Raw genomic sequence first — 25,882 nt, 5'->3', positions numbered from 1 at the left:
CGGTTATTTTAAATTTAAATCCAGTCAAAGTCAAGATTTCTCCCCTCTGATTCCCTCCACCTCAAAGGCTGATGTTAACCATAAACACATGCAGCATATCTGGAGAGAAGTCAATCCTTCCTCCATATTGATCTGCCATGTGCTGACTTCCATTGAGGAAAATAGTAATTTTGTCACAGGCTTTGGTTATCTGCATGTATTGAATTAAGGATCATACAAACTGTTATTTATCTTCCATTTGGATTGATATTTGTAAGATCTACATTGTAGCAACTTATTCTCTCCATGACCACCAGAATCTTTCCTATCTGTTGGTTTTGTATTATATCTGGGAAATTCTTTGCCACATGAGAAAATATTTTGTAGACTCTGATTGTAATTTGACCTTTGAGAGACTCTTATGAGACTGCAAATAAACCTGTTCAAATTCATCCATCCTCCATCTATCCATCCATCCATCCACTCAGCTACCCATCTGTCAGTCAGCCAGCCAGCCTTCAAATCTTAAACTGAAAATAAAATTAACCTCTATACTCCAAAATATTAACATAACTTTATTTTTCTATGAAACTCATGCCCAGGCTAATGAATTTAACTTTTCATTGAAAAATGTCAGTGAACAGTTTGCACCCTTAAATTCTTAGAAAACTTTGACTCAAAAATCCTTGTTTGGGTGTTTCATGATACTTAATTCCTAACCAACCCTCCACTGCACTGCTATCCTCAAACCCTAAACTATTGAAAGACCCACCTTTCAATATCCAATAAAATCCAACCTTGCCTCTCCAAGGCATTGCTGAAATGCTGTCAACTTTGCATTATCCACAGGTTGTGTTGGTAACATTGGAGCTGGCACTTGACAATGGTACCATCCCGACTCAGCGGCAAGTCCTGCTTCTAAAAGAAGGAACAGTTAGTTAGTATTTAGCTCCATTAGCTATGTAAGATTATTTTAAATATATGTTAGTGCCTGATCAAAAGTCAGGTTTTTCATTGCTGTATCACAGTATGGTTTGGATACCCAGTAGAGATCGCTTCTCAATGGATATTAAAAATTTGATCTTGGTTGATCACCATGTTAAGATTAGCACAATGCACATGTTAGTTGTGCCTCACTTATTGAGCTTGGGTTCTCCTAAGAATACGTGATGCTGAGTGTCCCTACCTGTCCTGAAGCCATGCTCCATTTAGTCATCCACTATGTTCCTAAAATACAAGTCACAAGTGACACTCCTTATTTTTGACTGAGGCATTGACTCAGTCTTGTGACTTCTCTCTTTTGATCTAAGTAAGTAAAGTGTGATGAACAATAAAAATTAGTCTAAAACTTCTTTCTTAAGGATTTTGTAGAACCTGGGTTGGACCAGAGTTCTTAGTTGTAGGCAACAGAATCTGACCTAACAAGTTTACTTGGAAAGAGATTTAGATAGTTCACACAATTATTGGGAGAGTTAACAGTACAGACTCTAGGCTGAGTTTCTGGGAACAATGCCCAGAACCACACAGAAAACTGGCTTGCTAAGAAAGTTGCTGCTGCCATTGGCCTCAGAACCCCACTGCTTCTGCCATGATCAGGAGGATGTTGCATTGGGCAAGGACTGCCACCACTGCTGGCCTCAGAAGAAGCCACTGCTTCCTGCCTCTCCACACCATGCTGCTTGAGAATAATTTTCCAAGTCTGGTTCCTGAACCAGCAGCAACAGCATCACCAGGTAACTTGTTAGAAATGCAAATGATCAGGTCCTAACCCAGACTTATGGAATCAGACACTCTGGGCGTGAGGCCTAATGATTTGTGTGTCTGATACAGGCTAAAGTTTGAAATCTGCTGCTCCATGAGATTGTTCACTTTATTATTCTAAGTCTTGTGCACATGCAGGTATGTCTTTTTGGTGGAAGATTATAGAAGGAACTCAAGGGACAAAGGAGACTGTGAAAAGGAGTTGAGCGGGACGTCTCAAAGTTCACAGTGCATCAGGATCATCTGGGAATCTTATTAAAATGTGGATTCTGATGATTAGGTCTGGGAGAAGGGACATTGTCAACAGGATCACAGGAAATGCTGATATACCTGTTCTACGTACCACAATTCAAATAGGGAAAGTCTGCAGTGTGGAAGTCATGCTGAGAGGGGCATTATTGGGTTTATGACTAATCCAAGATGAAATATCTTCTACTAACTCTGTTTTAATAAAATCCCATTTCATGGTTTGGGTAAGTGTCCCTCAGAGGTTCATGTATTAAAGGCTTGGTCACCTGTGTTATGTTTTGGATATGAGGTGTCCCATGAAATCTCACGTGTGAGACAATGCAAGAAGGTTCAAAGAAGAAATGATTGGGTTATGAGACCCTTAATACAGAGACCCTTAACCTAATCCATGAATTGATCACCTGGTGGGATTAATTGAGTGGTAACTGGAGGCAGGTGGGGTGTGACTGGAGGAGGTTGGGTATTGGGGGTGTGGCTTTGGGGTATATATTTATATTTGGCAAGTGTAGCTCTCTCTCCTTCTGCTTTCATGTGAGCTGCTTTCCTCTGCTACACTGTTCCATCATGATGTTCTGCCTCACCCTGAGCCCTGAGGAATGGAGCTGGTCTTCTATGGACTAAGACCTATGAAACCATGAGCTCTTAAATAAAATTCTCTTCATCTATAATTGTTCTGGTTGGGTCTTATAGTCACTGTGGCGAAAGAGCTGATATCCTGGGTGGTGCTGTTAGGAGGTAGTGGAAACTTTGCAAGGCAGGGACTGGTGGGAGGTCTTTAGGTCACTGAAGGCATGCCCTTAAAAGGCTTTTCTCTTTCACCTTGCGTTCTGATCCTGAGGTGTGTGATTTTCTCCTCTTTCTTTCTCTCGCTTTCTCCTCCTCTCTCTCTTTCTCTATCTCTCACACACACCTGCCATGATGTGCTGCCTTGCTACACAAGGCCTGGTTAAAGTACCAGGTCAATTGATTAAGAACTGGAACCTCCAAAACTGTGAGCTAAAATGAACCTTTTCTCTTCATAAGCTAATTATCTCAGGTATTTTGTTTTAGTTACAGAAAGCTAACACAATGCATAACCTCCAGGGTTTGTAAGAGAAAGAGATTCTCTACATGGGGAGGGGTCTGCTGAGTCTTTTTTTTTTTCAAAATATTTTTTATTTGTTCTTTTTAGTTAAACATGACAGCAGAATGTATTTTGTCATATTATACATACATGGAGTATAACTTCCCATTCTTCTGGTTGTATATGATGTGGAGTTACACTGGTTGTGTATTCATATAGGAACATAGGAAAGTACTGTCTGATTCATTCTACTGTCTTTCTTATTCTAATCCTCCTTTCCTTCATTCCCCTTTGTCTAATCTAAAGTACTTCTATTTCCTTTTGTCTAATCCAGAGTACTTCTATTCCCCCGCCACCTTACTGTGTGTTAGCATTCACATATCAGAGAGAACATTCAGCCTTTGGTTGTTTGGAATTGGTTTATTTCACTTAGCATGATAGTCTCCAGTTTCATCCATTTACCTATTAGTCTTTATTCACCTTTCTGTGTACTGCCTTTATTTGGAATAAGGAATCTACCATCTCCTCTCTTGGAAGACTTAGAGATGGATGAGTATTGTACTGTAGAAGGGAGAGAAGTTGGATTTCTTTAAAGCCCAACCTAAGTCAGACTTGGTAGAAAGTTCTATGACTGTCTTTGAATTTCTTTAGTCTTATAAGACCATTTTTCAATCAGAAAATAAACTCCATACATTCAACAACATGCCTTCTCCAAGTCTCATCTAGTGACTATCACTGTTGAGTACTTTACAGCTGAGACAGCCTAGACTTGAGTCCAGATGTGGTGACAATTCTTACAGGAGTCAACAGGTTCCACTCTTTCCTTCCCACTTCCATGCCTGAGAAGACTGGCTAGAATGAGCTTCATCATCTCCCTTCCCTTCTGGTGTCTCACTCTTCATCCAGTGGGGAGTATGAGCATAGAGTTCTGGGGGAGGACAGTAATGTTAGGTGCTTATTTTCCTGGTTCCCTATGAGTTTGTTGGATACTGAATGCTTCCATGGACCAGAGGCCACAGCCTCTGTCCAGTGGCTCCCCCAACACTTCACTCTCTGCCTCCAGGTTTTTCCTGGCCTCTGCAGGCCTGAAGGGGTAAAAACACCCATTCCCTATGCTTATATTTTTTTGTACCTTTCCCACTCCCTTAGGTACAAAATTCCTTATTAAACTCTCCACAAATCACCCATTTTGTGAGAGATACATCAGTCCTAACAGGTTCTTTCTGACCCTTGGGTGAGGTTTGACAGCTTCCTTTCCAAAATGACCAAGACTTGAATCCTACTAAATCCCTTTGTGGCATCAGAATAATTAGTTTTTATTTTTAGATTAGTCCAGGAATATTCAGTCATATAGAAAATATCCTTGTAGGGCTGGGGAGATAGCTCAGCTGGTAGAGCGCTTGCCTCACAAGCACAAGCCCCTGGGTTCAATCCCCAATACTGCAAAAAAAAAAAAAAAAAAAAAAAAAAAAGAAAGAAAATATCCTTGTAAATGTCCTTCCATTTTGACATAAGTGGCAGCTGTGTTCAATGAGTTTTCAGTAGACTGGAACAGGTGAGAGCCTCTGAGGTGGAGGCCTTGATGCACACAGTGTGGTGGGTGGTCTTAAACATCTGTTGAGCAGTGGTTCTCAACTGTAGGTTGATACAGCCCATCCTCACCATTGGTGGTAAGGTAGATGACATTTTCTACATATATTTTTAGTGAACACAATTTCCTTTTGTTTTTATTGTTAATTATAAAGTTTTAACTCAATTGTGAAACAATTTGTGATTCTATATTTGTTTGTGTGACTTCCTACAAAATTAAACTGAATTTCCTGAGAGGACAGAAATTATATTTATTTTGCTAATTCTTAGTTACATAGAAGACACAATAAATCTTTGTTGAGTAAATGAATCAAATTTCTTTTTTTTTTTGATATGAAGAAAAAGTTCAGGGGCTTTAATTTTGTTTATGTTACTGAGTGTGCCTGTGATATGAAGATCAATGATGTGACAGGTTTTCAGGCTACCTAGGCTAATTGAGTCACAAAACCAATGTTTGGTACTATTGCTTTTACTCTTGGGTGCCAGAATTAAAATTAGAAGAAGTTATTTTTTAATTTGAGAATTAAATGGCTTGTAAATGACTTATCTGCATGTACTTGCTTTGAAGTACATGATTATTAGATAAATGAGTATGTGAAGATGAGGAGAACACTCCAGAGAGACAGGCTGCAGGATTCTGGTCTGGGAAAAGTGTCAGCGAGCAGGTTTGGCAGAACCCCTAGAGGGTGTTTCCTAGCTCACTTATCCACTCACTCGCTCCCATTTGTTGCTGTGGTCAGTAAACATTGTTTGTGAGTCCTCATATGCCAGGCAGATTTCCAGGTAGTATGCATACATCAATAAACAGAACAGATATGGCCCTTCTTTCATTTAGTTTCCAGGCAGAAGAGATTCTTATACCTAAAGCAAAAACTTCCTGTGCTGCCTCTGCTTTGTCGGAACTTCAGGTGGATGGCTCAGGTCTTCTACTGAGACTTAAAGAAGCAGGGGCTAACAATCCTTTTATTGACATGAGAAGGAAAAGGGAAATAGGAGTTTTAGTTTAGGGAAAAAACTTGATTCTAAGAAGCAATCATGTACACCTGACCTGAAAAATACTGGCAAGCTAATGAGAAAACTGGGATGGGTGGGACGCTATGATTTCTTACTCAGTGGGAGCACTGAGATTATTTTGATCAAGTTGTTACAGAGTTATCAAAGAGAAGTTATATCAAAGATAAAGATCATAAAAGAAAAGATTTTAAATGATGAAAAAAAATGAATGAGATTTTTTATCCCAGTTACATATGAACTGAATGCATTTGAGTAGGATGTTTAAAGGAAGGCTGCAACTGGATTCTGCAGTTTTGTACTGACTTGGATATTGAGCATAATGGGATAAAGGAGTTGAGTCTACAGAAATGCCATTTGCTCCTTATTGATGATTGCTAATCCTCTCTTCAAGGGACAGAGCCAAATTTACCTCGCCTTCAGTGTTAGTGGATTTAGTGATTCACATCTAATAAATAAAGTGGAAGTGATGGTTCACGACTTCTGATACCAAGTCACAAAGAGCACTGGGCTTCCTCCTTGCTTTTTCCTGGATCTTCTGTACTGGGAAAGCTAGCTGCTACATGTGAAGACATATGAGCCGCAGCATGAGAGATCCACGCAGGGAGGGGAAAGACCTCTTTTGAACAACCTGCGATGAACTCCTTTTTCCAACCAATCATTTGTACATCTTAGAAATGGATCCACTGACCCTGGTTAAGCCTTCAGCTAATTGGAATACCAGCTCCCGTCTCCACTGCGACTTCCTGTGGGCCCCTCAGCCAGAACCAGCCAGGTATGATGCTCTTGACTTCCTGACCCACAGGAACTGTGAGATAAATCATATTTGTTTCAAGTTGCCCATTTTAGGGAGGGGGCAGATTGTAACCCAGCAGTAGATCACCAGACAGAGCTGTACATATCTGTGGGCTTGAATTTGGGTGGTATGGGTGCCTTCATATCAGAGCATTTCAAGGTATGCTCTGCAAGACTTGATGTCTCAACCTTGGGATAAAGGCAGAGCATAGGACTGAGAATTGCTTTGGAAATAGCAAGTTAAAAGGGCAGAGGTATGTGTCTGTTCAGGTAAGAAACAAGAAGGCCTGGGCTTCAGCTGGTAGAAGCTAAAGAAAAACCACTCTATCCTGGGAAAGTGAAAGGCAGTTGGGGATTTCCATATATAAAAAAAAATAGTTTTGGGATTAGTGTTGGCATCCTATGGTAGCAAATGTGGGTCTTCACAAGATTCAGAAATTTACTTTTGTTGTGACTGGCAAGGAAGGAAAAGGAGGAAAAAGGAATGAGCAGGAGGAGCCCTGATATTGGAGAAAAGAGTTCCCTGCTTTGTCAAGTCATCTTTTGCTGGAACCATCTGGTAACAGGAGAAGGTGTGGCCAGTGCCTGACTTGACCCCTTTCCTTAGCTCTTATATAATATCTTGAGTAAGGCACGCAAGAGGAGGAGGCACACATTCACAAATGAAAGAAAGTGAAATAAAGAAAGAGAAGGGGGAGGAATGGGGAGAAGATGGGGCAAGTGTGAGTAAATTAAAGGGAGAATGAGAACGCATGAAGAGGCTGGCAGAGAGGAAGAGGGCAAGGAAAGAAATCAGGGAACAAGGGGGTAGGAGAAGGGGAAGAAGAGAGAGGGAGGCAGCAGGCAGTGCTACTCCACAGGAGCCTGGGCGTGAGGGTGAGATCTGAGCAGGGAGCACGTGTTCTCAGGTCCCAGAGCAGCTGTGGGAGGCAACTGATCCGCAAGTGACACCAGGCTCCTAGTTTCATCAGGCTGAAGGCAGCTACCCGGATCCCCTTCCTCTCGTGATGGGAAGTGTTGTTTATGAGACGTTGTGCTTCTTGTGATGCTTCTTTAGGCTCCTAAAAGTCATAGGAAGAGTTTTAGAAATGCAGATTCTTGGGCCCTGCCCAAGGTCTACTGAGTCAAAATCATTCATTAAATTCTCAAAATATATCACTCTTATTTTTCACTGTTCATGAGAATTTCCCTGAAAAATATCTTGCTCCCAAACTCAAACCTCTTACCCCAATCCAAACTAAGGGTTTTGTCTTAGTCCATTTTCTACTGCCATCAGAGACTGTCACAGGCTTGGAAATTTATGACGATTGAGGTTTATTTGGCTCCTGGTTCTGGAGGCTGGGAAATCTGAGATTAGGGGGCTGCATCCAGTGAGGGTCTTCTTGCTACATCCTAACATGGAGAAGAGTAATCATGTGAGAGACAGAAAGGAAATCTGGTCAAACTTATTCTTTCATCAGGAGTCCATTTCCATGATAACTAGCCCATTCCTCCAACAATGATAATAGCACTGATCCATTCATGAGGCAGAACCTAATTGTATCTTACAGGTCCTACTTTTTAATGTTACAATGACAAATTTCAACATGAGTTTTAAGGGGAATGTTTATAACATGTCCCAATTCTAATTATTAACCATAAGGTGTATCTTGAGGCTAGTGTTCCTTGAGCCATCTGTAGTAAAATGCAAGTTTCTGTGTGTGTGTGTGTGTGTGTGCACATGTACATATATGTAACTTGCAAACTGTCACACAGTATATGTATACATATGTGTGTGTGCATGTGTGTATTAATATACTATAAGAATGAATAAATAAATATAAAAATGAAATTAAAAAGACATGTAAAAGAAAATTCCCCGATTTTTAATTATTAAGTTAAATAGATATAAGGCTACTCTGTCAAATTATCTAAAGTTTTCTAAATACTTACTTCAGACTACTGTATTGATCTCATTGCGGATGGTGAAAAACAGCTATAGAGTTGCTTTGGAATCCTTATTCCTTGATGAATAATTGTAAGCATTTCTCTCCCACCTTGCAACATTTACAACTTCAGTTCAATTTTTACAATGAGTAAAGTTTAAACTTTCCAAAATTCTTCATGCAACTTTCAGGAAAATGCATGGGAAGACCAAAAGATTGGCCCTTGCTTTATAGATGCCTGCCACCAAGTCCCCTCTCTGGCTGACACTAGTTTTCTGTCCCTAAGCCAATCTGTAATCCATTCCAAGAGTTCTTCCCCTAAGCTATGTTTTTGATCTTGTAAATCAATCCGTGTGTCATGCAGTTATATCCATGCTTCTCTGATATCCAGCTGTCCACTCTCTCACCCTGATCTATTCATTAGGCAGAATGCTCAAAGGATTGAAGTCAATTAATATGGAAGAGCACATCATTTCACTAGTGTTCCTCACTTGTGGGCTGACACTGGGGATTCTGTAAATTATCAATTAACATGCTTTCTCCTGTTGCTTCAAGACGTGATTTTCAATATGTTTCCATGAACTTTGAAGTTCACAGAGTTGGATTTCTCTTTGTTTTCTTTTCTAAATATTGGGAATATAGAAACCATTTGTGTTGTAGTATCCAAACATGGACTATATATTTCTTTGCTTTTGGGATAAAATTAGGGAATATGTGTAAAAACAACAACCACAAACAACCACAACCAAAAAACCCTCATCTTAGTTTTTGGAACATTCTCAAAATGTTGGGGAAATGGGGAAGAGAAAGGTGTAATGATATAAGTAAACATTTAATCATTCCCTGCATCTCACAGATGACTTTCGGATTCCTTTTTCTCAAATTACCAAACTTCTTACTAATGAATCAGTCTTATTCAGGAGCCAGAGTCCCAAATGTCTGGTTGGCACTTTAAATTCAGCAGATGCCAAATACAGTATTTTATTCTCATGCCAATATTTTATTCACCATTTACTCAAGTCACAATGTTGTTGTCATGTTCGAGTTGACTTTTTTCTACATACCTTTCTGTAAGGTGTAGACCCTACTACACGGCACACACTATTATTATTGAGTGTTGGACTAAATTACTTTCTCACCTTCAGTCACTCCTAGCATTAACCCAATTTACAACTGTCAGATCAATTTATTTTATTTGAAAACTAATAAATTCATTTTAAAACACAGCTGATCTTAGTGACTCCATATTACCTATGGAATACAATTCACATTCCTCAGAACGGTATTTAAAATCTCCTTATCCATGTGGATACCTAAACTCCTGCAAACAGAATCAGGGACTTTCAAAAATACATTTTTCATGTGTCCTATCTGGGTGTCTTTATGTTCCATCTCTTTGGAATGTCCCATTTCCCAATTTAAAGTGTCATAGTTTTATCTGCCTCTTGCCCTTTAGAAGAAGTCTTTTTTGAAACACTTATTTAAAAATAATCTCTCTGTCTTGGTGGTACATGCCTGTAATCTCAGGCTCTGGAGGCTGAGGCAGGATCGCAAGTTCAAAGCCAGCCTCAGCAATTTAGCGAGGCCCTAAGAAACTTAGTGAGACCCTGTCTTTAAATAAAAAAAATTTAAAAAATGAGATAGGGATGTGGCTTAGTGGTTAAGCATCCCTGAATTTAATCCTTGGGGTGCAGGTGGGGGAACTACAAACAAAACAGAACAAAATAAAACAAACAAAAAAACCCCAAACCAAACCAAAACAAAACTCTATGAAATAATGTTTCTTATTTCACTTCTTTTAGCTTAGACAAATTTGCTTTTTTAAAAAATATCATGTATTAGATTACAAGTAGTTCAAATATTAAATTATATTTTATTATTAGAGTATAATTTTGGAAATCAACTTGATACTATGTTTTATTACATTCATTTTGATGTATATGATTTTGGAGTCAGATAGGCCTGGATTTGAATCTTGCCTTTATCTCTTTTTTTTGTTTGTTTTTTTTTTTTTTTGGTTGTGATTTAATTCTCAGTTTCTCTTCTGTTAAAAGGGAATCATAATAGTGCTTACTATACAGATTTGTTTGTGTGTGTGTATGTGTGTGTGTGTGAAAGAGAGGCTCAAATAAGACTTTGTTTCAAGTATTTAGAGAGTGCTTTATATGGACAAAGTGCTCAATAAACTTTGGTTAATGTAATGTGATGCAAGAGATAAAAGGAGGCTAATAATTAACTACTTTATACCCTAGATGCATTTGTGTTATAGTCTACAGCCTTACTTATATGGGATTCCTAAAGAAGAAAATGTTAAAAGAAACACTACAAAATCAGTAGAAACTTCCTTATAGGGATTATAATCCAAGAAAGTCTAGAACAGACACAAAGGACTCCTCATACAGAGTACCTGTTGCCTGTTGTTGTACAAGATCCATGTAATTCCCAGACAAGTGATTAAGTTATGTTCCTTAATTTGGGGACTATATAATCTAGATGGGGAGGTAGTTCATGTACATATAGATGCCATGCCAAGTAGATTTAATTCCAAAGAGCACTGGCCTTAAAGGCCAATGATTAGAAGAAATTGGAGGTTGTTCCTACTGGAAATAAGAGATCACAAAAGCAGACTGTCGGAAAAGTACATCATTTCTCTGAAGGTTATTGTTGGGATATTTTATTCCTATTCTACTCACCTCTAGGATATTCTTCGTAGTTCTGAAGTAGAGAAAATGAGGGCGCATGCTATCTTAGAAGAGAGCCATTCTCAGGACATCTCTGTCTCTACTTCCTCAGTGAAAGAACCAAGTGAAGGAGGATCCCCCATCACTTTCTCTATAAATTTTTCTGCATGAAGTAGTTATGAGGGTAGAAATCATGGACAAAACAAATAGATAAAATGCAGTAGTAAATGTTCATCATCAATATTATATGCTCATTACCATTCATGAAAAGAGGAGTCAACCAAGCAAGTATCAATATAATTTTCAATAACTGGAAAAATGTAAAGTAAACACATATAATAAAAAGTTTCAGGTAAAGTCTAGGTATCTTTCTTTCAGATATATTTATTGCAATGTCCTGCATTTACTGTAACAATAGCAGATAAAATGAAATGATCATGGTAATTTGTACAGCTATGCTCCCATTCCTCTTAAAGTGCTTTTAATATTTCTTTCTCTTTCATTGACCCAATTTCTTCAGGAGAAGGGTCTAAGAAGGCCTTTTTAAAATAAAGATTATAGAGCAAGTGGGCACTTTTCTCTTTAAAAGTCATCTAAAAAAATAGGGCAAAGTAGTTTGCCAGCTCTGGATATTAACATAAAACACATGGAAAGTGCTGCTGTCACAAAATAGCATAGACTTTTTTTTTTTTTCCTGTGGATCCAATTTATCAGAGCATTCTGAATTTGAGCATAACTTTTTCAGTAAAAATGACTCTTCACTCATCTATGTGAACAAATGTGACTTTAGGCATAGCCGCACAGGAGGATTTCCTATGCTATGTTAAGACCCCAATATAAGTCACATTCCATTGTGAGTATAAATAACCCTAGTCTCTCTAAACATGCCTGTCCATATGCTTTTGCTTAACAATGCAGCAGATGTCGTGAATGGAAACCACCTCCTTAGCTATAGGCAGGCCAGCAAGCTTCCCTCACTGTGTTCTTGCTGGTAGGTCACTTGACTCAAATTCCACTGGGGCAATTCCCTTGGCAGTCACACTTGCAGGTGGCTTGCAGGCTTGGGGATGTTTTAGGACTACTCAACCTTTGAAACCTGCCAGGTTTGTTCTTTGTGATATGAGGTCATGTCAGTTTCTTTTCCAGGTAAATTGGTTGTCTCATTCTCTTTCCATGAATGGTAGTATGTATACCTTTCAAATAATTAAACTTTCAGATGTTCAGAGATAGTTTATTTGTTGAAGTTTAACAACTCAGCAAGTTTTTGATAATTCTTTGTAATTCCATACCCTTTGCCAGTGTAAGCTTGCTCTATGTCCCTAACTAAAACCATGAAAAAGGTCAGGAAAGTGTTTTGTAGATGAGGAGGTGAAATTCAGAAAATGAATCCAGGGTCACAAATCTGTAAGTAGTAAACAGATCCTGAACCCAGAACTTCTGACTCTTAAGTAATAATTTTTTGAACTTTTGTGTGAATCACAATCACCAGGAAGGCTTCTTAATATATAGATTGCTGAGCTCCACTCTCAGTTCATGAGATGCATGAGAATTTGTGTTTCTAGTAGAGTCTTAGGGGTCAAAGAAGTATTGTTAATAGATGATGGTATTGTAAGATAGCATGGCTTGCAAGATAAAGATAGCATAACTGTGACTTTCTTTTTTTGAATTTTTTTTTTTTTTATGGTATTGGGTATTAAACCTTGTGGTGCCCTAATATTGAGCTACATCCCAGCCCTTTTAACTTATTTATTTTTATTTTGAGACAGGGTCCAGCTAAGTTGCTTTGGCTGGCCTTAAAGTTGCAGTTTGCCTGCCTCAGCCTCCTGAGTCGATGAGATTACCACCTACCTCCTTCCTGTTTGGTTTTACCTAGCAACTGCTATCAATCACAGAAACACAAAATTACCAATGAGTTTAGTGAGTGAATTTCTCAGAATATTTCTTAAAAGATCCTAAGTGTCTATTAGAAAAACAACAACAAATTAAGAAAAACTTTAATATTTTAAAGATAATATCCATAGTCATCTTCTGTTCTGTCTAGAAAATTTCCACACTTGAAGATGAATCTACCTGGTTCCATTTATTTTGCATATCATATTTAAGCCTAAAATCTCAGATTCCAACTCAGGTTTCTTGGTCCTGGATTCTCTATACTTTTTCTTTGTTTTACTAAGTCACGCCTAAGTCATGAGGAAGTCATGGGAGTCAAATTCTGATGAAATTATCTTGTTTAGAATAAGAAAAAGAAATATTTTATTTTCTATTAGCAAAAGGCTAGATGCTTTATATAATTTATTACATTTAATCAGTAAGTCAAGCATTAATTTTATAATATATATATATATATGTATATACAATTATCACATTTAGCAAATGGTTAAACAGGCTGAGAGAAGGTAAGCAAATTTGCCCAGTATCATCTGGCTAATAATTAATGGAGGCAGACCTTGAACATACATATTCCAGGTCTTGGTTTGGCTTAGTAAATTCTGTGGACATAAAACCATGAGTTAGACTTAATTGTTCAGTTCTCTGTCTTACTGCACCTCAACATAAGAAGAAGTGGAAATACAATGAATATTTCTTAGTTCTTTGTAAAATCATGATAGAATTTTACCCATTACTATTTAATTGTGATTTAGATAGCAGTTAACATAATAAATCACTTTCAAATTTGATCTGAGAAAAAGCTTTACCTCTTACAGAACTAATGTTTTATTATAATAAATAAAGTTGTGTGGTTTATTTTTTTAAAATTTAATTTCTTTCTTTTTGATTTTTCTCCAGGAAACTCAAGATTATATTTTAAGGCTTAATAATGGAAGTTTTTCTAAGAGGTTGACATATTATCTTCTTCATTACTTAAAAATTCTTTTCATACTGCTTCTTAATAGATGTCCAAAATTGAAATCTTTATTTTTAAAATGGTATTTCTTGTCTGTCTCCCTACGTATCATCTATCCTCTATAATGTTGTTCTCACTCTCATGTTGTTTTTATTTTCAATTTTTTTTTTCAAATTTTGAAAGACTTAGCCAAAGTGTTAAGCATTACTTTTTCAAAGATTGAATTGAATATTTATTTAAGGAAAAGCTTGCAATATTCTTTTAAAGGACAGAACTTACTAATTAGATTTTGGTTTAAAAATGATGAAATGCCAAGTCTTAGTTCACAGTTTATTTTAAATTTTATGAGAGTTTGCACTTGCCTTCTTTTCTCCTCCTGTCCTTCCCCGAAACATTCCAGTCATTATCACATCATATTTATAGCAATCTTTCCTCTGAAAATGTGTTCATGGAACACTGACCATGTTTCATATATAAAAATGAATCCAAAGTAAATTGATTGAAAATATGCATATTGTGTTTGAGTTAAGATGATGTCAAAGCAACTGGGTGACTTGGTTACCTCAGCACTTCAGATGTTTAACAAATATCGTTATTTGGCTGAGTCTGTGCTAAAATGAGTCTAGGTAGTTACTTGGCATTGTAGAAAACAAAACAGTTGACTAAATTTTGCATCTTCCAACCAGTTCTGTTGGTGTCCCATAGGATAATGAGCTTGGGATATTTGCAATAGTGCTTTAGTATGGTTGTCTGGCCTGACATGATTTAGTTCTCTGATTACATGGGGTAGAGGGTATCTTATGCCCTGAATCCCAAAGTTGTGAACCATACATTGCTAGCTTCAACAGCTCTAATTAATTAGCCTGTATGCATTTTAGAATATGCATATCCACTCTAATATTTGCACATGCTTTGTGTACTTTATTGGATTTATGTATGATATACCATTTATTTATACTGATGTCTTTTCCTTGTTGAATTTCGGAAGACTTTTCCTGCACTAACAAGGATAGAATAGATACAGGGAAGAACGTTATTAAACCTGTAACTAAATAACCTAATGTGACAAATCTGAGACTATTGGGACTGACAGATAGAATGTTACCTTTCAGGGCAAACGTTGAAAATAGCCCTGAAACAGAACCTTTGGAGAGAAGCTATTAATAAATTTCCAAATTACTTTAATTGTGATAAACAGAAAGAAATAATATTATATCTCCCTGTTTATGATTAAATAGCTGACTTATTTTGAAAAAAAAAAGAGCAAAGAATAATTTATGTGTTCTAATTACAGCTGGTTCCAGTTTTGGTGTCGCCTCTCTGCGTTTTACTATTCCCGAATGTGTCGTGAGCAGTTGGATCAAGCTGATTCCCTAATATATATAACTCCTACGGCTAAATGTCTATATCTTTAGTATTCTGATGCTTGAAAGTGGCAATATAAAATAATTATGTTCAGAATTGTGAAGTTTACTGGCTGTGCTGCCACTGTTATATTTATTAGCAAGTTATATTTATTATCATAGATTACAAAGTGAAGTGGGGATTTGATAATTTTATGGTCTATCGATCTAGGTAGGTAGCACGGAAAGATAATTCAAGACTTCAAGTGAACTGGTAAGCTGGACTGTAAGTAACAATCAATTATTGGGATAATTAAGAGTACACGCTTCACCTTCTGCCATCTACATAATCCCTGAATATATGAGCAAGACATATAAAAGAATAACCCATTGCTGGGATGTTATTTTTATGGGATATGAACTAATTTGATTTAACTGTTTCCCTGTCCTTTCTTATCTCTGCATTTGGAATATGATGGAACATTTTCACTGTACTTCCATGTTCCTCTAATGGCATGGCTGGTGATGGCCTCCCCTGGACAGGAGGAGTGAGGAGATCCCTTTGGCCAGCAGCAGGGTGGTGGCTCAGTTGAGTTCTGCATTGAGGGGAAGAACTCCTTTGTTTCACATTCTTGAAGCTTTTTCCTGGCCAGTGCTGATTTGGCAGGATAGCATACTTGGGCTCCTGGGCTGTTGCCAGTCACTTGGTCCTGAAACTGGAGTTAGTAGGATCTTGCCAAAGATTAGACTGAGAAATCTGGATGCAGGCTGGCAATCCAAGCAAGACGTCTCAGCCAAATTGGCACAGTTGGGAAAACCTTGGAGAATCACAATTATTTTAGACAAAATACGAAGTTTGTGAGCTTTCTAAACATTATGTAAATCAGCCTTGATTCTTAATTCACAGAAGCACAGAAGTCCATCACTTTGGGTAAGTATGTGAATGTATTAATGCCCTGATTCATGTCAGACTGAACCTTGGAGGGTGCTGCAGTGGGAATGCTTCAGCACCTGCAGAAGCAGACAGAAAACTCAGGTGCCTCAAAGTCTTCTTAGAATTCTGGTTCTTATCTCCACCATGCACCAGGGGCTGGCAGTCTGGGACTGTGCCGTGTTGAGGAAGCTGATGTAGAATATTAACAGTACCATCTATAGGGGCCCTACTCCTTACAGTTCATATTCATGATCTCATTTTGTGAGGCAGGCACTGGTATTTTTTCCATTTTCATTTTAGAGTATTGAGGTGCAAACCCCATTTCCTATATGCTGGAACCTGTTATTTTGTACTTGCGGGTATCTTACATTGCTTTTAAAGTTTTGTGCATCAGGAAATCCCCAAGGGAGCAAAAACTACCGATTCCTGGGGGCTGAGCAGAGCAGTTTTGTTTTCACATGTCTGGGGTGTGACCATAGGTCTACTGCTAAGGAGTGGTTCAGGTCAGAGGGTTGAAAATACTGCTCTACGACTTCTAGATTGTGACTAATTGTGTGAACTCACGTGTTCGAGTAGAATATCTTTTTTCCTACAAAGTGCTTGTAATGTGAGATCCAGAAACCTCAGTTCCATGTACAGTGTCATGCTAATTTTCCTTGAAAACACCCCAGAGTCCTTTTCCCCTTCTGTAGGACCCTGCTTCACTTGTTTATTCTGGAATACTGAGGTTGGCCCTGTTTTCAGTATCGCTGATTCATACTTAGAGACTTCCAAAGCAATCTGAAACATAAAATATTTGGGTAAAAATCTATAGACTTGACAGGCTTAGAAATCCAGTCACAAAACACGTAAACTCAGTTCTTCTGATGACTTACTTCAAGATTCTTGGTGAATAATACTTTTCCTCTCAGGGAAAAGAGGAGTACTTTACTGCACCATAGAGAAAATATAAAAGTCATTTGGTATCTTCAATGAAAATTATATATTGCTTGCTTCAGAGTTTACTAGTCTGAAAAATACAGAAGATAACATATATATATATTAACACATACACACACATATATGTACATTATATATACATATGTATGTATATATGTATCTATACTGTCATATATATCATGTGTGTGTGTATGTATATATATATACATACACACACGTATGATGTATATATATGTGTATACCATGTAATCTGGAAATCTGCAGAGCCCCTAAGCTAATTTCTTTCTTTCTTTCTTTCTTTTTTTTTCTTTTTCAGTTGAACACATTCATTCCTTGCTTACCTGGGAAAAGCCTAAGAAGAGTTCAATACACTTGCTTCTAAGTCTGGGTAGAATCTGCCCTGAAAAGTGAGAATTTAAAAAATAGCACCAGAAAATAAATAATTTTTTTTTGTGAACTTCAAGCATAGCTTTATTAAGACAAAAAGAGAATTGCATGTTTATTTTATATTTTACTTGATACAGATTTAAAGTTCATAAAGTTTTAAAAAATCCAATATTTAGAATTCTGCTGTTTTAAAAAATTAATACTGTGATGTCAATTTATGACTTTAAGATAAAAATTATTTCTTTTGCATTTGAGTCTCTTATTTTATAAGCAAAACCTTCCTATAAAAAATTGAATCTACTTGAATTAATCAATGTAACTTATGGTTTTTCCATTTATATTTATTCTGAAATTATGGTGATTTCAGAGGATATTAAATTTTATTTGATTTAGTATCTATGCTGAGTGGCTGTATTTCTTCAGTAAGTAGCAAGAAAACTGTAGCAATTTCAATGATAACTTATGATTTGAAGAATAGGGTGATCTAAATGTCACTACTTGATTTCAATTTTGCCTGGGTGACGTTTTGCAATTTTTTTCTCTTATGTCTTTTCTACAAGTCTTGTTGAAAGAGGATATTCCCTGAAGTACAAGGTACAAGTAGCTGCAAAATATGTTTTAGTATTCATGTGATATTTTGGCTTATAGACTTTTATTTTTAAATTAGACCATTTATTTTAACAAGCAGCATATTGAGGCAGAGAGACAAACATTTTTGCTGAGTTACTTGTTTGGGGATAAGGGTGTAAAAGCATTATGGGTAACTTCACATCATGCAAAAATGTGGTGTATATCACACATACATGAAGGAGTGACTGATTCTGTAGCATTCCTGAATAAAGGGTGGGTTGTAGTAGAGCTTTACTGTGATTGTTTCAGTAACTATTTTTTATGCACCAATATTAACAATGCTTTTTATTAATCAGAGGGTAGACCTGATTATTTGGTAGTTTTATGTAGTGGCTTATAATTTTGAAGGCAATGGAGGTTTAGGTTTGAGCAAAAGGAACAAAAGAAGACTTTGGAATGTCTTGGGGGAAAGTGATGAGAGAAGTGAATAGCTGGAGGAAAAATGACACAAGAGGAAGGTAAAGGGCGAGGGTTGAATTGGAGAAACAGAGGAGAATGGAGAACCCAATTCTCCTGGGAAGACTAACAAGTGAGGAGATGGAAATCAATCTTCTAGCATCAAGAAGGTGTATTTAAAAATGCAAAATCCAAATTAGGAGTAAAAACGGATGAGGTTGGATAATATGAGAGTCATTTGATGAAAGGCTTTAAACTCTAACTTGGAATTCAGATTTTTAAATTAGTGATATGGTCACCAGGAATTGCTATAGAAGATTCTAGAACTTGAATGTATATGCAAAAAAAAAAAAATAGTAAAATGAATCTAAAGGCAACATAAAGCCCACATCTTGCAAAGAAACAAATAGCCAGATCTCAATAGTATCTGTACACCTTAGAAGTGGTCTTAGCTCTCTAGGCAGGTAGAACCATGACCTGAAACCATTTAGTAACTTACATTTCTTCTGTTGATAAAAAGTTGGCAACCCATTTCTGAGGAGTTAGAGGAATAAATGGGTAAATTTGGGACTCAACAGTTATTTCTGCAGATAACAGGTGATCTTCAAATGCTGCAAATACTCTCAAAACAGGTAGAGAAACCCAGAGACTTAGTCATGCATCTCTGCCAATGGGCCACAAATCACCCACTGACTGGAAAATGTCAGTCTTTCTCCTGACTGATTGATTGGAATAGTACACAACAACCACCGTGAAGTTTTCATGTTACTGACTGAACCTATCATTTGCTGTGTTGGCATGCCACAAAGAGCCTGAGGCAGAGCTGTGATTCAGATCAGAACTTGAGTTCATGGTTTGGAAGAGGTTTCTCCAGGACATCAGCTTTGAGGAGCTTTTCTAGGACAGGAATATTGCCTTGCCCCTAAAAGATCTGAATTATAATTCAGTCTGAGCAGAACCTGAGAGACCATGTTTTTTAATTGTTCTGTGGTAAGTGTATCAATATTTTTTTAAATCTCCCCAGGATCATGTGGCCAGGGTTGAGAATGATTGATGTAAGCCACAAACACCCGTATGCACCTTGCTCATGTGTCTGATGTGACCGTGCTGGATAATTGCCCAACAGGTAGTTCTAGGATAAAGGTGTCTCAGGACTGAGGCAGGGAAAAGGGGAGGTCTCTTGATGTCACACAGCTGATTTAGGTCATAAGACTCTATGACTGCTGTCAAGACATATCTAGCTTGTAGCTAGAATAAGCGTTACAATATCAAATGTAAAAACTGAGTTGGGGCAAAAAATGGAGGAAAGCAGAGTAGGCTGAGTACACAGGAGTGCAGTGATGGATGGTCCAGCATGAAGAAAGTCTGTAGGAGAAGCTCAGAGAGACTTATTCACTGAACTGTGAGTGGTGTCTCTTTCCCTGTGCTTCACCTGCTTGTTGTGCAGGCAAGAAAATTCCTAGTGATGGTTTGGGTTCAGTAGCCTGATTTATTGTGGAGAGGATATAGAATGATGAATACACTTAACTTGATTGAGTTTGGAAAAGAATTCTTAAATCATCTAATTTAAAGCATTTTAAAACCCCCTCTTCTCCCTGCAATAGTTCTTATAGATGCCTGAAATCCGTGGCCTTATTTCATGAATAATCTGCTCTTCACACCACTTCTCCTTCCCTCCCCACTCCCTTCTCTGCTACTTGGTCTCCCATTACCCCTTCTTCTCCCTCTCCTCTTTAAAGGCCTTATCCTAAATCAAAACTTAAACAACAAATTTTCTCAATCTACATTAGGTTTTACTTTTAATTCAGTGCTTTGAAAAATCTCTGTTACTGCTAAGTCATCCCTTCTCCTTCTGGGAGAAACTGTTGCTTTGAAGTCAGACTGGTTTCAAATCCTGGTCCCATCACTCATGAAATGCATGGTTTTGCTCAGTTTCCATAACCTCATTCAGCTTCAGTGTTCTTATCTTTAAAATGGGAACACATCATATGTTTATAATGGCTCCTTAGATGATTGGAGGAAGTATGTCATTCCATGCCAATGTACAGCAGCTATTCAAAAATACTAACCTTTGCTTTTGTCCTCGGGAGAGAAAGGATGAATACAAATGCCCAGTGCTGCAGGGGGAATTAAATCAAAGGGGAAAGAGCTAATTCCCCCAGGAGATATTCATCAGTAGCAGTCAGTTCTGATTTAAACATCTCTGCATAAGTTTTTACCTAGTTTCTGTGCTCCAGAGAGTGAGTAAAGTTGGCACAGGGTGTGAGCTTGATGGATTATGCCCAATTTTGTTTCACAATCTTTACATCCACCAGTAGTGAGATGTAGATAGCATTTTAGTTAGAGGAATACAAAACTACTGGAAAATCACAGCCTTGACACTGCATGAACATAGACATTACTTCTTACTTTCATTTAAAATACCAGTGCATGATTTTTTTTTCACCTGAGATTTTGAGATAGCTTAAAAATTTCAAAAGGTATTAAATGAATTTTGTTCTGAGGCAACAGGATGTGAAAGTTTTTTTTTTCCCTTTCCCTTTTGATTAATGGAATTGGCTCTAGATGGCAATGAGTGTCAGAGTTGCTACATTTTAAAGTGTCTTTGGTTACTTTAATACATTTTTTTGTATCGAAGGTGTCCTTTTCATATTCCAAGGTGCATATGGTGTCATATTATTTATGTAACCCAGAGTTCAGAATAGAGCAGAGACAATTCATTTTTTTGATTATTCATTTGTTTATACATCCAACAGATATTTATTGTAATTTTTTTTTTTTTTCTTCCCTGGCCAGGCTTCTAGGTGACTTACCTCCTGAGAAGAAAAACTCAGATGTTGCTTTCAGGGTTTTTCAGTACAAATGACAAACATCCACACCAACTAGACAGTATTTATATAGAATCAGCAACGTACCGTAAAATGAACATGGCTCCAACGTCAAGCGAATCTGGCTTAAATACTGGCTATGCTATATATTAGCTGTATGATCCTGGGCAAAACCTCTGTAGTTCATAATACTTCCTTTGCAGAATGCAAATGAGGATGGTCAGCAATGGATATAAAGAGCCTATCAGAATGCCTGGCATATGGCAGAAGCAGATATAAGTAAGGAATTTACTATTATATCTAATACAGTGATGTCATTGGTCAGGCAAAATGGGTAGTGCTGTGATTATTCACATATTCATATTCTAATTACTCATTTTTTATGATATGGTGTCAGGATTTGATTCATTTAAGAAAACCAGTCTTAAGCTACATAGTTTTCAAATGGAACTGCTTAGCGTCAAATAAAGCCCTGTCTTCAGACTCAAAACCTGAATTCCATGCATCTTAGCTCTCTGCACATCCTATAGTGTTGGGATGGGTTTCTAAACTATTTTCTATTAGTGGTTCATATCTACACATGCAATTAGGGGAACTTAATAGAAAACACTTCAGGAATATTGAACTTATCTGTCATCCTAAAATGTTTCACAGTGAAAACAATGCAACATTTGTAAGAAGGAGTGCTCTATACTTCTCCTGAAATGAGAATTAAGCATTTTTGGCCAAGTTTAATTAATAGCTGACTGATATATTATTGACAATGCATAGACACATATATTGAAAAACAAAAACAAAAACAAAACAAGCAAAAATGACTGCCAGAAGTCTGTTTGGATGAGCTCTGAAGAGCTTTTTCAGAGAACTCATCTAGAAGGTAGAAAGATCCCTGAACTAAAATTATCAGCATGCTAAGAAAGACTTCCCAGTCTGGGATGGGTCTCAAGGAATCAGTACTTAAGTGTCTGTTATGTGGATTTACCTTACTTGGACTAATGCCTGAAAAAAAGAGTACAAAAAATAAAATCTGGAATGATAGTTTCAGCAAGAATCTTTAAAACCCTGTCATGTGCTGGGTTATGAGAAGGACAGGAGGTGAGTGGCACTGCTTTGGACCCTTTGCCGGTGAGTATCTCAGCCTTCCTCTTCTTGTGGGTCACTTTTCTTCAGTATATAAAGAGGTGGTCCTGCCATGCACAGCTAACTTGCTCATGAGGGAGCTCATCCTCAGCATTGTGTGTTTCTTCTGCATTCTTCCAACTTTGGGTTGAACCAGCAGGCCCATCACACCCCAAAACATCTGGGTGCAGTTTCCTCTGTGGAAATCTGGGTCCTAAGAATTGGTTTCAGCAGAAGAACAAATGTGAGACTGACTCCTCTCCTCTGCGTGACCTGTTCTTTTATCTTTGGCAATACTTTCATCCAGGCAACATGTTTAGCCTACTGAAGATTGCTAAAAGTTGCAATAACTAAAAATATCTCCCCTTAGAAATTGATAGGTATATATAAAATACGATTTTCTCCATAAACCACAGGAAAAGAAACCAGTACAGAATGTACTCAGTGTGTGGTCACGATCCCATGATCTGCTCGCTCTCTTCACACTCACACTTCTCTGAAAACTCCCTCCTTATCATCTTTGCTATTCAGTCTACCACTGCATGACAATCAACTGCAAAACCTAGGGGCTTATAGTAACTATTTTGTTACTAATTTTGCAGGTCAGGAATTTAGAAAGAACTCAACTGGGAAGTTCATCTCTGATCCATGCAGCTTTGGCTGCGGATGGAAGATTCCTTCCAAGATGGCCTCTCTACTCACATTGCTGGCTTCTCTGTGCTTTACTCTCTCTCTTTCCTTGCACCTCATTTTCTAGAACCTTTCCATGTTGCTTCCTTGGGTTTTTTCACACCATGACAGTCTTTTCCCTCAAAGCGGTGTTCCAAGGGAGACAGCATAAAAGCCGTTAGCTCTTAAGACCTACTCTCAGAAACAAAGGCATCATCACTTCTATGATATTCTTTTGGTCATCTAAGTCGAAGGGACTTCCCAGCACTGAGGAAGGAAGTGTAGGCTTCATCTCTAGATGGAAGGAGGCTCAAAGAGTTAGAGACTCTCTTCCTGCACAGTTGGTCTTCTGGAAATCTCAAACTGTTCCCGCAGCATCCCTAGGATTCCCTTCTCTTGCCCAGTGGCACATTTAACAATGTCTGTGTTACTCATGTAAGCCAGATCATGAATCAAACTCGCCTTTTCATTCTCCTCATTGTCCTGCAGGTAAACATTGACACAGACACATAGGTGCACCTTTCCAAGGCATACATTAATTCTCTAAGATAGTGCAATTTAATTATATAAAGAGGAAAATTATTTTCCCTGATATCCTCCATATTTATAATTCTGTTCTTTCATGGTGGAATAATTATTTCTCATTTTTACATGAAATAATCTTCATTACTTTTCTTTTTTTTAATTGTAAGCAATTTTTTATTGGAAACCTATTTCTCTATTTGTACATGAAGTAGAGGCATACCATTTGTGTAATCATACACTTACATAGGGTAATGGTGTTTGATTCATTCTGTTATTGTTTCCTCCTCCCCCACCCATACCACCCCTCTTTTCCCTCTATATAGTCCCTCCTTCCTCCATTCTTGCCTCCCTCCCACCCCTCATTATGTATCATCATCCGCTTATCAAGAATACAAGCAACAACAGGTGTTGGCGAGGATGTAGGGAAAAAGGTACACTCGTTCATTGCTGGTGGGGCTGCAAATTAGTGCAGCCACTCTGGAAAGCAGTGTGGAGATTCCTTAGAAAACTTGGAATGGAACCACCATTACTTTTCTTAATCCTGTAGTCATCCTCACTTCGCCCATTCCTTCACATACATTCTCTCAGTTTAAGAATAAAAAATTAGATCTTTGATAAACCAAATATATTTTAATATCCAAGACTTTAGGTGAAAAGGAAAAGGAAAGGAAGTAGACCAAATGATTTGAAATTGCTATAAAAAGGGTTTAGTTAGATAACCAGATAAAGGTCTTCTTATGTTCATAGTTTGGGAAGAGAAGGCATGATTTTATCTTTTTAGTGACATATGGCATTTTTAATTAATAACATTTTGCATTTCAAGAGGTAAATTAATACAAGTTTTGAAAATCAAATGGCATTGGAGCTCACAAAGTTCTTTCTGGTTCAGTGTTTTCAAACTCTTTTTTTTTTTTAATTGGTGTACATCTTCCTCTAGAAATATATTTGAATTAAATGATATTGGCCTCCAAATAAATAAAATATGTAAAAGTAGAGGTTCTATGGTTTAAACTGGGCATGGCAGAGGTGGTGGTATGAGGTGTTATTCTGTATTTCACTGACCATCTTTTCTATTGCACAGTGGCCTTTGAGGAGCTTTCAAGAAAACCTATCACTCCATGGACCACGTGCTATTCCCTAATTCCATAGGTGGAAGAGCAGGAGGTCCAGTCAGACTGAAATTTGCCCATGACTAGAAAACAATAAGAAGTACTTGTGTCCCATACATACAGAACAGTGACTCTGAGCCAGCACCCTGCTAAGTGTTTGCTCTTCTCCATGTTGACTCTATGATGTGCACATTCTCACTTCCACAGGTAACCAGTGAGGAGACTGAAGTCAGATACACAACTGATTATATGCAACTATAAGACTTGAGTTTCCTTGAACCTTCAACTGAGACTCTTCTCACAGGAAACACCTTCAAAACCAGCCTATGATTAGAACTGAATTTCAGCATCAACAAAACCATACTATGCATTTTTAGTCCTAAATTCTTAGTTCTTTCCAGGGATTTCACAAGTTATTTAAAGGCCAGAGAGTCTTAAAACTTTGACATTCTCATGTGCCCTCAAGACTTAGGCTCAGGTCTGCTGTAGGCCACAGGCTTCAGTACCAGAGAGGCTGCCTCAGACTCGGCCACCACTGGGAACATGGGGATAAAACCCATTAAGAAATGGCAAGAAAAATGTGAACAGAGGAACTGGAAAGAACTTTCCAGTGTCCATGTGCAGAATTAAATTTACTTCCCACCCATAGTAACTGGGGAAAATCTTTTCTTTTTCTTCTTTTCTATTCCCTTAGGGTAGAGACTGTCCACAGTTATATCTTGATGTTCCCCTTGTGTATTTCAGAAATTGAATACATTTTTGTTGAACTAGTGGACAAATTGGCAGCATTATCTCTTTCTCTAATTAACCAAGAGACTGAGGCCAAATAGCACTCACTCTTCTCTCCCCAGCTTGCTTTGCTATTAATGACACAAGGGCCAGCTGCAGAGTGACAGGGACAGCCGTCCACAAATTAGCAGTTAAGGGGGAGAAAAGAGGGCCAGGGTGTCTGAATGACCTACCAATTGGATAATCCACTTGTGGTTAATTGAGAACAAGATTCAATTAACACATTCGTGTACAGTTCATCCAAAAAAAAATCCAATAAATTTAAAATCAAGAATAAATTATGCAAGGCACATGAATATGTTTTTAGGTGAGTAG

The sequence above is a fragment of the Sciurus carolinensis genome, chromosome 3 (genome assembly GCF_902686445.1).
Source record: "Sciurus carolinensis chromosome 3, mSciCar1.2, whole genome shotgun sequence".
In the NCBI taxonomy this organism is placed as follows: Eukaryota; Metazoa; Chordata; class Mammalia; order Rodentia; family Sciuridae; genus Sciurus; species Sciurus carolinensis.
This window is presented reverse-complemented; position numbering follows the sequence as displayed.